The sequence below is a fragment of the Schistocerca serialis genome, chromosome 7 (assembly GCF_023864345.2).
Source record: "Schistocerca serialis cubense isolate TAMUIC-IGC-003099 chromosome 7, iqSchSeri2.2, whole genome shotgun sequence".
NCBI classification, from domain to species: Eukaryota; Metazoa; Arthropoda; class Insecta; order Orthoptera; family Acrididae; genus Schistocerca; species Schistocerca serialis.
This window is the reverse complement of record NC_064644.1, coordinates 338,572,893-338,586,579: the sequence shown is the minus strand read 5'-3', so window position 1 is coordinate 338,586,579 and position 13,687 is coordinate 338,572,893. Positions and strand designations below refer to the sequence as shown.

At 39.2% G+C, this 13,687-nt stretch overlaps 1 non-coding gene across 1 annotated transcript; it reads right to left on the bottom strand.

Annotated features, from left to right (window-relative positions):
- Positions 1-11,149: 11,149 nt before the first annotated feature.
- Positions 11,150-11,224, bottom strand: Trnas-cga (transfer RNA serine (anticodon CGA)). The gene has a single exon. It is a non-coding gene; the product is annotated as a tRNA-Ser (tRNA).
- Between the last annotated feature and the right edge of the window lie 2,463 nt (positions 11,225-13,687).

Here is a 13,687-nt window from a genome sequence, read left to right as displayed (position 1 = left end):
TTTTATGATCCACATTCTTTAAAAAAGGAGCACTTGGAAAGGAAAGAACAATAAGAAGGAACTAGTAACAGTAACACATAATTTTCTTTTCAAGTACATGGTAATATTTCTTTTTACAATCAGTTGTTGTGGTGCACCACTTTAATTACATAGACATTAAGATGTGATTATACATTTCCCTTATCTACATTGTTGTTTTTACTGTAATATCTTTTTTGCTTGAGCTATGTCATGTTTTGATATAAGTTATTACATTTGCTGCTGCTAGCTTTGCCAATCTGTATTTTTTGTCATTGCTGCTTGTGTTAATTGTTTTGTGCTGCTGCATTGCCTCGTCCCTTAGTTTAGCATCTGAGATCAGTAGATTTAAGTTAGCTTAAGAGGGGGTAGCCTCTAAGAGAATGAGTTGCGATGAATTGGAAGAAATGCATTGAGAAAACAGGTTTAGGTAGGATTTTCTTGGAAATAAATGTTGAGGTAAGAAAGGTGTGAACATATAAATACAGAAAGCATGCTTAGATAGAATTTTTTTGGTGGAAACAAAGGATGAAATAAGAGGAAAGATATATGAAGTTTTGGGTTGGACTGCAGTACCAAATGTTACACTGAAAACGAACCCTGTCCTTTCCTATTGGTGTTATACCACTATGTGTTTGTGTACCCTTGAGTATTTGTTTTCTTCCTGTCTCTGTGTAGTTTCATAGAATTTTTTCTTCTTTTAATATTAAGCTACATTCACTATGATGAGGAATACTGTTATCCTCAAATATAATTGGCATTAATAATATGTTATTTACTTTGTAAAGATATTAGACATTATTCATTCTGTTTAAATGCTCATGTGTGAAGTTGATGTTTCGCAAGTTATTCTGATCTTCTATGTATGTACTCATGTCATAATTCCTGTAACACTGACGTATATGTCTATTTCTATTCTTTTGTAAAGCCCCTATTACTACAAATGTTATCTATATTGTTATGTTTTTAATGATGTATTTTGTACCTTTGTTATTGTATTCTTATGTTATAAAATTGTAATTGTCACCAGTTCATGATATTATTAACTTGTAAGTTACATTTCACTGCACACGTTTCTGTTGGTCATAGTATATGGACAATATGTGAGAAGTAGGGACTGTTAGTGTTTGCATGTGTGTTAATAATTCTGCAAGAGACTGGATAACAGCATTGCTCGTTCTAAGGACAATTCCAAAAACTTTGTGAGTGCACAAGTGGTGGTTTATGGACTTGCTATATTCTCCGCAAGACTCTTCGATGGTGAATGTGCACCTGCACAATCACAACAGATGGCTGCTGGCCTTCTCTACAAGGACTACAGTGGGTCTGCATCTTTGATGACCCACCATGCCATTATTTCTACAAGGACTGCAGTGGGTCTGCACCTCTGGTGGCCCACCAATACCACAATCTCTACCAGGACTACAGTGGGTCTGCTCTGTGATGACCTACCTACCAATATTCATCAAAACTTCGACTGACTCTGCAGTGGGTTTGCTCTGTTGTGGCCCATTACCTGTCTGCATGTCAAGAGTCAGCACTGTCTTTCCGTTGGAAGGACAACACTACTTCTTCAAGACTGCATGGAAATCCACTACTTCCGTGTGCATTTTCTTCTACTGCTCAGACTTTGAGAAAAACAGTACTATTTTACCGTAATGAACGATCAGGACTCAGGACTGTCTTTATGGACTGTGAGAAATTTTTAGCTTTTGACCAACAATGTATCAATAAGTGTGTGCATTTTATATCTTTGTTACTGTAATTGTGAAAAATTTTTTTGTCAAATCTGTATTGGCCAGTGCCCAACACCATTTGTAAAAATTTTTTGTGGGGAGCATGGGGGCTATGTAAGTAGGCTGTTTATGTTTTCTTATTGGCAACGTTACGTAGCGCTTAATATGGAAATCACTGGCTGTGCTGTGTGCAGTCTGTGGGTAGTTTGCATTGTTGTCTGCCATTGTAGTGTTGGGCAGCGGCAGCTGGCTGTGAACAGCGCGTAGCGTTGCGCAGTTGGAGGTGAGCCGCCAGCAGTGGTGGATGTGGGGAGAGAGATGGCGGAGTTTTGTAATTTGTCATGAACTGATATATATATTATGACTTGTGATGATATTAAGGTAAATACATTGTTTGTTCTCTATTAATATCTTTCATTTGCTAACTATCCCTATCAGTAGTTAGTGCCTTCAGTAGTTTGAATCTTTTATTTAGCTGGCAGTAGTGGCGCTTGCTGTATTGCAGTAGCTTGAGCAGCGAAGATTTTTGTGAGGTAAGTGATTTGTGAAAGGTATAGTTTAATGTTAGTCAGGGCCATTCTTTTGTAGGGAATTTTGAAAGTCAGATTGCGTTGCGCTAACAAAATATTGTGTGTCAGTTTAAGCACAGTCGTATATAAATTGTTCAAAGGGGACGTTTCATAGTGGTAACATTGAGAGTGCAATGAAAATCCCACTGTTAAATGCAGAACAGAGAGCGGATAGGTGGAAAGAGTGTATTAAAAACAACTATAAGAGGGAAGATATGACTGATGTGATAGTAGAAGAAACAGGAGTAGGTTTAGAAGAGATAGGGGATCCAGTATCAGAATCAGAATTTAAGAGACATTTGGTGAACTTAAGATCAAATAATGCAGAAGGGATAGATAACATTCCATTAGAATTTTTAAAATATTGGGGTTAGTGGCAACAAAACGACTATCGAAGTTAGTGTGCAGAATGTATCAATCTGGTGACATGCCATCCGACTTTCGGAAAAAATATCATCCACACAACTCCGAAGACTGCAAGAGCTTATAAGTACTAGAAATGTCGCACGATCAGCTTAACAACTTATGAATCGTAGTGGTTGACTAGAATAGTATACAGGAGAATGGAAAAGAAAATAGAGGATATGTTAGATGAGGATCAGTTTGGCTTTAGGAATGCTAAAGGCATGTGAGAGGCAATTCTGACGTTGAGGCTCGTAATGGCATTACTAAAGAAAAAGCAAGACACTTTCATAGGATCTGTAGACCTGGAAAAAGCGTTCGACAATTTAAAATGGTGCAAGATGTTTGGAATTCTGAGAGAAATACGGGTAAGGGATAGGGAGAGACCGGTAATATACAACATGAACAAAAGGCAAAAGGAAATAATAAGAATGGACGACTAAGATCAAAGTCCTCGGATTAAAAAGGGTGTAAGACAAGGATTTAGTCTTTCGCTTCTACTGTTCAGACTGTACATCGAAGATTCAATGATGGATATAAAGAAAGGTTCAGGCGTGGGATTAAAATTCAAGGTGAAAAGATATCAATGAAACGATTCGCTGATGACATTGTCATCCTGACTGAAAATGAAGAAATACATGATCTGCTGAATGAAATGAACAGTCTAATGGGTACAGAATACGGACTCATCGTAAATCGAAGGAAGACGAAATTAATGAGGAGTAGCAGGAATGAGAACAGCGAGAAACTTAACAGCAGGGTTGACGGTCACGAAGTAACTGAAGTTAAGTAATAATATTACCTAGGTTCCAAAATAACTAATGACGGACGGAGCAAGGACATCAAAAGCAGACTAGTACTGGCAAAAGGAGCGCTCCTGCCCAAGAGAAGTCTATTAGTATGAAACATACGCCTTAATTTGAGGGAGAACCTTCTGACAATGTACGTTTGGAGCACAGCATTGTATGGTAGTGAAACATGACGTGTGAGCAAATCGCAACAGAATACAATCGAAGCATTTGAGATGTGGTGCTTTATACGAATGTAGAAAATTAGGTGGATTGATAAGACAAGGAATTAGAAGGTTCTGCGCAGAATCGGAGAGGAAAGGACAATGTTGAAAACACTCCATGGAGAATGGACAAGATGATAGGAGATCTGTTAAGACATCAGGGAATGACTCCCATGATACTAGTGGGAACTGTTGAAGGCAGAAGCTGTGGAGGAAGGCAGAGGTTGGAATACACCCAGAAAATAATTGAGGAATTGAATTGCAAGTGCTACTCTGAAACGAAGAGATTGTCATAGGAGAGGAAATCAGTCAGAAGACTGATGACTCAAAAAAAAATATTGAAAAACAACAAAAGACTTCTCACCGCGGAAAACGCAGTGGACGAAAGCACGGCCTTTGCTTAACGACCAAAAGCAGTGGCGTTTGCTTAGAGTTGTCAGCACTAACAGACAAGCAAAACTCAAACATCATAGTGGGGCCTACGTATCCGTGAGGACAGCGAAGACCGATGCGAGTGTACCATAGCCGTATTGAAGACTGTGGTCTGGTCAAAGGAGTTCCGATTTCAGTAGGTAAGAGCTGGTTCGAGTGTGGCGCAGGGCCAACGAAACTGTGGATACAAGTTGTCCGAAGGCGCTGAGCAAGTGGTGGGAGATGTGTTCACACGAAATGGACTGGGACGCGGTCCAGCTGAACCGATCATTGACTGAAAATTGTTATATTCGGCTACTTGGAGGGCATTTGCTGGCATTCATGTTCTGCATGTTCCAAAACAACGACGGAATTTTTACGGATGACAGTGGGTCATGGCATCGAGCCAAAGTTGTTCGCGATTGGTTGAAATAACATTTTTCACACTTCGAGCGAATGATTTAGCCACACACACCACCCAACATGAATTCCGTGGAACATTTATGGGACTTAATCGAGAGATCAATTCGTTCTCAAAATTCTGCACTGGTAACGTTTTTGCAATTGTGGACGGCTGTAGAGGCAGCGTGGGTCAGTATTTCTTCAGGGGCTTCCAAGGACTTGTTGAGCCCCTGCACTACGCAGCGCAAGAGGAGGTCCGACACGGTATTAGGAAGTATCCCACGACTTTTGTCATCTAAGTGTACGCTTTTGTTTCAAAGATCCAGAGTGAGGAGATTCTCAAGGACCTGAAACCTCATAACGCCCTAATGTAAGGTACGTGAATGCCCCTTCCGAAGATTCTAATTGGAAAGATCATCATCAATGTGGAATAAGTCTAAACATTCATTGCATCCAATATGAGTGACTAACTGCAACTGCGACTTAAACTGGGGTTACGTAGATATGCTACCAGTCACTTTTTGAATTTTGTGTGATTTACGCTACCATTAATAAGTTTGCGAGTCACTGCAGGCTCATTATGTGCTCGAGATATTGCAGGAACATTATTTTGTGGTCCGTGGGTAGCTATACAGTAGGATCACGAACACATTTCGTTAACTCATACCTAAATATCCGGATACAATTCGATTCACACAGCCACCAGTTTCACGTCAAGTTTATTTAAGCCTTTACCCAGGTTTTTTCCTCAGAATATGTTATAACACGTGTTATATATTCTGTGAAAATAAAACGAAGCCGTAAATCTTTTGTCAACAGTAAAATGGTCCGTATAAATGCTATGGCATAGTTATGTATCGTAGTCAACAGTAAAAATGATTCATGTAGGAGCCTTAGCGATGGTATTTATTTGAATCATTTTGCTGTTGAACAAGCTTTATAGTATCGTTTCTCTTTTCGCACAATATGAAATACACGTTACTCCATCTTCTGAGGAAGAAAGCTAGGTAAATGCATGAATAAACTTTTGACGTACAAACGGTTGGCTTCAAAAAGGGACTGTTTGGATATCATTCCTATTTTAAAATATTTTCATTTTAAATAACAGACTATTCGCAGAGCATTAGTTGTAAACGATACTGATGTGCATAACATAATTCTTAGGTTGTTATAGCTACACACCATAAAACGGAAAGCAGTTTACAGTACCTACATCAATTGATCACATTACTGCATTGACGAGGTACAAGTCTGATTTCATGTAACGCTGATATTATTTGATATTATCTGCACTACTGTATACAGAAAGGTACTTGTTTAAAGTTGTTACCAAAATCTTGCGTAGTTCTTGAGCAATGATCTTCAGATTTTTCCATGACACTGTATGAACTTTCGAACGGACATAGGAAATATATATTTTAATTTGTATAACGCACAAAAGTATTTATAAAGACAAAACGTTGTTTCCTAAATATTCCACAAGTTTTTACCAATTTACTTCATATTTTTATAGGATACTCTAATGAACTTTCGGACAGACAAAGGATTTTTAATATTGTAATAAACAGGGCGTATCAAAAAGAATCATACGATTTAAAGAAGTCATAACTATTATGTTGTTTGAGATAGGTGGGCGGTCAACGTACTGTTGGAAAGAGCAAACACTACGGCACAGAGCATTAGACGATTGCTTGAAAATTTTAGAAATACCGGTTGTTTGTGTCGTCCCAGAGTGTCTGACGCAACGTCGAACACATCCGTCATAGTTCAACAAAGAGTCCGCAGAGATCCGTTCGCCGTGCAGTTTGACAGCTCTACATGCCCACGATGTCCGTCTGGCGTGTGTGGCGACGACGTTTACTCCTGAAACCATACAAAATTCAGCTACTGCAAGCTCTTCGTGAAGGTGACAAAGAAGGTCATAACGTGAGAGTGTGGGGCACGGAATAACCACATGAAGTTCTACAACCCGAGAGGGAGTGTCCAAAATTTAAGGATTGGCGACTCCATAGAGTGCTGTGTGCAAAACGACCATATAAGAAATAAAATTAGAAGGCACTGGTGTCTACTTATTAACGGTAACAGAAGCTACGAAACGATCATAGCTTCTGTTCCTGGTAATAACTAGACAGCAGTGACTACGAGCCTTAATTTGTAAGGTAAAGCACTGAAGATGATCATTATGTGATCGAAAATTAATTTTGCTGTTAATAAATCATCAAAATTACTGCCGATGCTGACCTTCATTCTAATTTTATTTCAAAAATTAAGGTGTTTTGTGCAGTTTCGCGGGGAAAGCTGTATGGTTCATTTTTCTTTGCCGAGAACAGTTACAGAAAGCAAATATCTCGATATGCTTGATAACTTTCTTTTCCACATTTGGAGACTGATCCGAACGACTTCATTTACCAACAGGGTAGGTCACCGCTACACTGCATCTGGAAGTGCGGGAATTTGTAAATTAATGGATTACTGAACGATGGGTCGGTCGCAATGGACCAAATGATTCTGCCTTACATTGCTGGCCTCCAAGGTCACCTTGCCTGACTATTTGTCATTATTTCTTGTGGGATTTATAAAAGACTCATATGTGGCTCCGTTACCGGCAACAATGGATGAACTCAAACATCGCATAAGAGCAGCTGTGGAAGCTGTGACCCAAGACGTGCTCGCTGCAGTGTGGGAACAATTCGAATAACGCATTGACATATGCCGTGTATCTCAAGGGGGCGGGGGGGGGGCATATTGAACACCTGTGACAAGGTATGAAAAAAGTTTTTGTTTCACGCTCATCAAAACATAAAATTCATTGTATATGTTTATTAGTTTCAGAAATATAGACGTGCCAAATCAGATGGTTCTTTTTATACTCCCTTTATTTAAAGGGGAAATGCTAGCAGAAACCTTAAAAAGTTCTTGACCGATTTATTTCAGATTAATACACGATAGTTTAGTAAAAATTCAGATGGGGATAGGCTATTTAGTATTTAAAGATTTACTGTTGAAACAGACTGAGAGAGAGGTAAAGTTGTACTGTGCTGTTAAGGCTTGTAATTTCGATTTCTTTCTGGCAGTGAGTTTCCGCTACCATAGGAGCACATACTGTACAGACCATTAGAAAAATTGTTGCTCCATATGTATTCTTCCTCCTTATACATATTTTCAAACAAATATGGCATGCACAGCAATGCGTTGTTTTGTTTTCTTCCTCGCCATCGGTTTTACAGGTAACAGGAACGTTGTGCTTATGGTTTATCGACTTATGATTAGAATAACTACAGAATCTGAATCATGCGAAAATTTGTAATTCCAACCATTCACAGTTTAAAACTACGTGAAATACTGTCACTGAAGCTATTGTCATCAAAGATGACTGGAGAGGTGCCTCTCATATTCTGTATACGAATGAACTCAGCCGATTTAACCATTCACGTTAAGGCTCTGAGCACTATGGGACTTAACATCTATGGTCATCAGTCCCCTAGAACTTAGAACTACTTAAACCTAACTAACCTAAGGACAGCACACAACACCCAGCCATCACGAGGCAGAGAAAATCCCTGACCCCGCCGGGAATCGAACCCGGGCATTCACGTTAAGGACTTCAATTTCCAGTCACAGTTTCGTTTACAATAACCATAAAAAACGCTCTAGGTAAGAGAGAGGGGTAAAAGGACAGAGAGAGGGGGAGCAAATGGACTTACAAATGGTGGAGGAGGAGATGCACAGAGAGAGGTGGAATGATGTGATGCACAGAGAGGGGGATATCCAATTCCTATACATTGAAAGGTCGCTACACTGAGCCACAGCGCCAGAGATTGCGCCAAAGAGTATTATTCAGCCGCCTCCACTGGCAGTGCTTGTCGAGAACTCGTAGTAGAGAGTGCTTGCTGAGATGTCGTAGTGAAAAGTTCTTGTCGAGAAGTCGTAGTGGAGAGTGCTTGTTCCATGTTTTATGCAGTTGTTTGATGGGCCGGACAGCAGATGTTATTCGAATGGAGATATTGTAATGACCAGAGTGCTTTTCGTCAATATATATGAAGGTAAAATATTCCCTGTTTTTTTCATTATTTCAGCGCCTTAAATAATGCGTCATTACAGGTTCAGTCAACAAAGCATCTGGCTCGTGTTCTTGTATTAGAGTGTAATTCTGGTTTCCTTACGCAATTATAGTATTTATATTTTTTTAATTACTTCAGTATAAATGATATTTAAAATTTCTTGTCTTATTGAAGAAGAACCGTGCCAGATGTGTACGTTGAATCACACTCCCACACACAGAACAGTGACACTTGTGCTTTGTTGTTGCGTAGGTTTTATAGTTGCTGGGGACTTAATTAATTAATTGTGTTAACGGAAATTTTCTTTCATTCTTTGTTGTTATTCTATGCAGTCAGATTGCGTATTAAAACTAGTCAGGGCCAACCGTTTACGAGACTGCGTAACCGGACAGACAACTACTAAAAAAAAAAAAATTAAAAGTATTTGCATTTCATATTTATATAATTAAGCCCCCATGTACCTGGCGACCGCTGCTTCGGATCGTCCCTTGGAATTCTTCTGATTGTAAAAATAGTAGACAGTAGTATAGTTGTAGTAATTTGTAGTTTAGTAATTGTAGTCTATATTGCATGTGTAGATTTGGTAATTGTCATTCTTCTAATGGTATTTTGCAAAATTTAATTTTTGATGTCTTCTCTACGGGATGGACAATTTAGTGCTATTATTTCAATTGTTCGTTAATCGTGTTTGAGGGAAACATTTCGTGTGAATGGTATTGTTGGAGATAAAGTGTCATTGTGTGTAATTTTCATATAGTGACGAGTTTTGTATGTTTTGTAAATGATAACGCGATCGATGAAAAAGGCAAAAATGATGGATAGTGAGAATGACGAAATTGTTAACATGGCGGGCTCGTCAACAGAGGAAAACAGTATCATGAATAATGAAGTACAAAACAATTTAATAAGCAGGGAAAATAGTCCAGAACCAGTTCAAAATTTTTCACAATCAAAACATTTTCAGAATACGAGATTAACGACAGAAGACTCTGGAATAGTATCGAACACAGATAGCTTTACAGCTATGATGAACGAAGCTGGTTTAGCGGGAAATGTTAGAAGCGAAAAGAATTTCGAACCAGTTAATATGGAGCAGTTGATGGGTGCAATATTAAATCTGGGATCACAGTTGGGATCTAAATTTAAAACAGAGATGGGAACTTTGAGATCTGAAATTAAAACTGATATGGGAACAATGGAAACACGGTTAGACTCACTGGGATCACAAATAGGAATAATTAAAACAGAGCTGGAAACAATGGAAACACGGTTAGATTCACGAATAGGGACATGTTTCAAAAACATGAAAGATGAATTAAAGAAAGAAATTAGAGAAGAAGTACAACCGATTTTGAATTCTCACAATAATAGATTAATTGCAGTAGAGATTAGACAAAGGGAACAGGATAGAGAACAGGAAGAAAGAGATCGCGTGATAGTACAAAAATTTTCAGAGTTACATTTACAACGTGCACACGATAAGGAAGAAATATTTGAGAGAATCGAGGAATCCGTACCAAATGATAGATTAAATAATCTAACACAACAATATGGACAGTTAACTAATAAATGTGTCAATACTAAAACCCGAGTCGCGACACTTACAGAAGACGTAAATAAACAGAAAGAACAAATAGGTGATTTATCGGAAAGAGTTGAGGAGATTTCAGATAAATTGACAAGTCTTAGCTTAAATGGGGACAGAGATTCGGATGATACAGCTCCATTACCATTTGCAGAAACTGAAGAGTACCAGAACATAAATAAACATGTTGAAAATCAGGGAAAATTTAATGAACGCGTTAAAAGGGAATTTGAGGCATTACAAAAGCAAGTCAAACATATTGAAAGCGAAATCGTAGGAAAATACAGTGGAAGAAATTTAGAATCACAGATAGCAGAGGGGTTTGAAGAAAGTAATTTATTTCATTTACGAGAAGCAACAAGAGAGCGCCAGGCGCACGAACTTGACAATAATCGACATTCGGACTGGGACAGACGCGGTAGGTCTTTGTCGCCACGAGGAGAAAGCTTTGACTATAAACAGTTCTTAACTGTTCGGAAATTTAAGATCTTTCGCAATTCTAAGAACGACACACATCCATGTTCATGGATAGATCAATTTATGTACGCACTTCCACGAAACTGGCCACTAAGTCACAAACTGGAAATTATGTGCGGCTATTAAAGTCCTCAGGGGATTCACTACACTAAGTGAATATGTGCCGTAGCGTGCATAGGGCCCCGAACTGTAGTGGTGCTGTTTCCCTTTTAGTTTTCTGCACCGCTGCCTACTCTTTTACTATTCTTTGCATCTGTCAAAACAACTCTTCGACTATCAATCTATCTAGAGAGTAAGTAAACAATAACCGGATATGACTATTTACCCAAAAGTGATTTCGGAAATTACCGTTTGGACTTACTGTATCTTCTGCAGCATTCGTTCGTAGTTTAAACGAAATTTTACCTCCAGAATGAGATTTTCACTCTGCAGCGGAGTGTGCGCTGATATGAAACTTCCTGGCAGATTAAAACTGTGTGCCCGACCGAGAATCGAACTCGGGACCTTTGCCTTTCGCGGGCAAGTGCTCTACCAACTGAGCTACCGAAGCACGACTCACTGCCGGTACTCACAGCTTTACTTCTGCCAGTACCTCGTCTCCTACCTTCCAAACTTTACAGAAGCTCTCCTGCGAACCTTGCAGAACTACCACTCCTGAAAGAAAGGATATTGCTGAGACATGGCTTAGCCACAGCCTGGGGGATGTTTCCAGAATGAGATTTTCACTCTGCAGCGGAGTGTGCGCTGATATGAAACTTCCTGGCAGATTAAAACTTTGTGCCCGACCGCGACTCGAAGTCGGGACCTTTGCCTTTCGCAGGCAAGTGCTCTACCAACTGAGCTACCGAAGCACGACTCACGGCCGGTACTCACAGCTTTACTTCTGCCAGTACCTCGTCTCCTACCTTCCAAACTTTACAGAAGCTCTCCTGCGAACCTTGCAGAACTAGCACTCCTGAAAGAAAGGACATTGCGGAGACATGGCTTAGCCACACCCTGGGGGATGTTTCCAGAATGAGATTTTCACTCTGCAGCGGAGTGTGCGCTGATATGAAACTTCCTGGCAGATTAAAACTGTGTGCCCGACCGAGACTCGAACTTGGGCCTTTGCCTTTCGCGGGCAAGTGCTCTACCAATTTTTTTTTTTTTTTTTTTTTTCACAGTAACAGAACATTTATTGGTTTTCTTAGTTTACACAGGGATATACAGGTATACAGAAAACTTGTAATTTCCTTTTCTTGAACGTTAAAACACATAATGCTTCAAACTGTACTAACATGCAAATTTTTAGAATGTTAACTTCCTTTTCTTTTCTAAAACATCAGAAGCAATAACCTTTTAAAAAACTTAAGATTATTCAAAATATTTAAAGGTAGTTACTGAGATTCTAAATTAAACAAAATTTCCTTTTCCTTAAACGTTATAACCAATAACTTAAAAAAAATTAAATCATGCAATGTATTTAGAATAATCACTGAAGCTCTATATTGCCCAAATTCCCTCATATTTAAACATTAAAACAAATAAGTTAAAAAAAATAAAATAAACCAAGGTACTCCCCGCCGGGAATCGAACCCGAGAACCCGGGCGTGTGAAGCGAGAACGCTACCGCTTTTTTTTTTTTTGTTTTTTAGTCATAACATTCTACAGTAGTACATATTTTTCAACGGACATTTAAAAGTAATAAAACAAAGGATCCTTGGCATTTTAGAAAAAAAAATCCAAGTCTAAACCAGATAGTGATGTTCGTCATTTGATCGTATTTCTTTTTCAAAGATCAAATTGTCTCTCGTTTCTTCATGTTCTGAATCGCATCATCGAAAATGGAGTTCACATGACTGTTCTTCTGAGGAAGTTGGCGTATGTATCATAATAATTATTCATGCGTAGTAGCTTGTGATGCTGGTCGGAAACGTACGTCCAAAAATCTTCTTCGCTCCTTTCTTTACTGGACAGCAGGTAAAATACTGCGTGTCCCTTCAACCAGTTGTCGGCATTTTTCTTCCAGGTGGGGTATAACTCCTCTTCCGGGTATAAAAGGCACGCTGGCGTTATCAAATACGGCGGTTTTCTCTGCATAGTTGCTAATTTTTTTCTGATTGACAACCATATATTATTCGCATTTCCAGAGACAAATTGATGTTCATCCGTATCAATCAGGTTGCAAATGGTACACAAAGGGGAATCAGCCAGGTGAATGGAATGTAGTCTGGAGTTTGTTGGAAATTTCCTATTCACAAAGTAGTACCACAATGACCGCACTTTTGTTGGTAAATATGGGTGATGTATGTTCCTCCAGATATCATGCCAAGAGTGACCGACGTATTTTTGTTCTATGATGTTCTTGGTCTGAAAGTTCATTAAGTTTTGGTATATTTTCTTGACTTTGATGACATCTTTCTCGGGTGTTCCCAGTCCAATGTAGCTATACTCTACGAAGAAATGTTTTAGGTGGTAAAGTTCATTTGGGATGTGGTGAACGTCTATTGGGGCGTCCTGGCTGACCGGCGCTATTTCATTTAACAAGAATGCGGTGACACTGTCGACTGACCGCTTCCACAGTTTATATGTTTTACAGACGTACAATGCTTGTGCTTTATTGTACACGTCTGTGAGATTCAATCCACCATTCCCAGTCGGTAGAGTCAATGTCTGGTACTTGACTTTGAAGATGTGGCCGCGGCTGACGAAGTGGCCAAAAGCAGCCAAAATCCTGTTCGCCACTTCCCTCGGCATTGGCAGGGCTTGAGCCACGTAATTTAATTTAGAGGACAAATAGATGTTGACGAGAGCCACTCTTTGTATCTCATCAAGAGTACGGAGATTGTGCTGACGTATACAGGCTCGGATGGTGTTGAGGATTCTTCTGTAATTAACTGCGATGGTCTGCCGAATATTTCTTGTGTATTCCACTCCAAGACATGTCATGGTGACAATTTCCTTTATTGGCCCATGAATGGGAACTCCTAATCCGCTTCCAATATTCATTATGCCAGACTTATTCCTATTCATTT